The sequence below is a fragment of the Nanorana parkeri genome, unplaced genomic scaffold (assembly GCF_000935625.1).
Source record: "Nanorana parkeri isolate BGI_ZX_2015 unplaced genomic scaffold, ASM93562v1 scaffold952, whole genome shotgun sequence".
In the NCBI taxonomy this organism is placed as follows: domain Eukaryota; kingdom Metazoa; phylum Chordata; class Amphibia; order Anura; family Dicroglossidae; genus Nanorana; species Nanorana parkeri.
Window position 1 is genome coordinate 655,509 of NW_017307220.1, and position 1,593 is coordinate 657,101.

General features: G+C 43.5%; 1 protein-coding gene across 1 annotated transcript in view; it reads left to right on the forward strand.

Annotated features, from left to right (window-relative positions):
- The window catches only part of PIEZO1 (piezo type mechanosensitive ion channel component 1), a 190,125-nt gene that overhangs the window by 163,176 nt on the left and 25,356 nt on the right, over nucleotides 1-1,593 (forward strand). The gene's annotated exons all lie outside the window — the stretch shown is intronic.

The following is a 1,593-nucleotide window of genomic DNA, read 5'->3' on the forward strand; positions in this document are numbered from 1 at the left end:
TTAAATATTTTTATTGTTTACATTACTTTTAGGGGCTTCGGGGAAATATTGGGGGTCTAAACAGGCCCCTGATTTTTCCCTTTTAAAATAGAAAAAGAGATTGAGAACACAAAGTCATCAGTCTCTTTTTCTGTGTCCCCTGTTATCAAGGAACAGGAATCCTCGATGTTCCTGTTCATTGATAACATAGTATGTTTACTATAACTACAACTATGAATGAACAGGAGGGGATGTAGATCACTTTCCATTCACTCATAATTGAGGATACAGTATACATACCATGTCCTCAATCACTCAGCGATCACTGAGTGTTTGTAGCTTGCTCTCCTCTCTGACACGCTGTCACAGGAGGCTGATCGAGCGGTATACGGAGGAGAGCTCAGCCTCCTGTGACAGCACGGCCTGTCTCCGCCCCCACACCACTCTGCTGGTCTGTGATAGGAGGCTCAGCGGTGTGGGAGGAGAGACACCGGCCGCTCACATCGCTCTCCTCTCGCAGCGCTCGGCCGGCTATCAGTTTCTCTCCTCCCCGCTGGGACACAGAGCAGCGCCTAGCGGTGAGGAGAGAAAGAATGGATGCGCCGATGTATCGGCAGGAAAATGGCACTTTCGGCATTATGCCAAAAGTGCAATTTTCGGCCGATATATCGGTGCATCCCTACTTTTAAGGAGTGGCGGTAAGCCCATTTGAGGAGCTGAGAAATGGGGATTCTTGCAACTACTTCAATTTCCATTTTTAAAAAAAAGATTTTCATTTTTAGCAAAGTATAGAAAATAATGGGCTTATAGTATGGATTATGCAACATGAAATTATAATAGTAATGCGCTGGTGTTGATTTACTAAAGGAATTAGTAAATCAATACCACCAATTCACTTAGCTTTTAATAACTTTTATAAGTTTCTATTTTTTTTAAATTTAGCTGCAAATGGATCCATGTTTAATGTGAGCATAGATTACATGGCCTAAATAAATGTTTACTTCTTTAGTAAATTACCCCATTATTATTTTAAGCGGAATTTGTTGTGTTCTGTATAGGGATGCACCGATACTAGTATCGGTGCCGATACCAAGTATTTGGGCAAGTATTCGTACTCGCCGCCCAAATGCTCCAATAACTTCCCAGATACCGGAACTTCTGGTCAAAGGAAGATTTTCTCTGACCGGCAGTGCCGTAGGGGAACATGAGGCCAACTTCCCGTGCGATCAGGAAGCTGGGCGGCGAGTAATGACCCCCTTCTGGCTTTCTGATTGGCCGGGAAGCCGGCTCCATGCTGATTGGCTGGAAAGCCGTTTTCCCGGCCAATCACAATCAAGCTGGCCAAACCACATGGAGCCGGCTTCCCTGGCAATCACGAAATCTGATGGCATGGCATTACCCGCCTCTTTAATTACCACCAAATTGATTGTCCCATAACTATTTAAAAAAAAGTAACACCTATCTCCTAATATTCCTGAATCAGTAATGGCAGCAGAGGAGAAAATAAATCTTTATTCTTCTTGGGAGCCAGCAAGTGTAGTTTAAGGATGTTTTTCACACTTACCAGCTTACTAGCTTTTGTCTGTGAAGATTTTCATTCATCATTCCACTCTG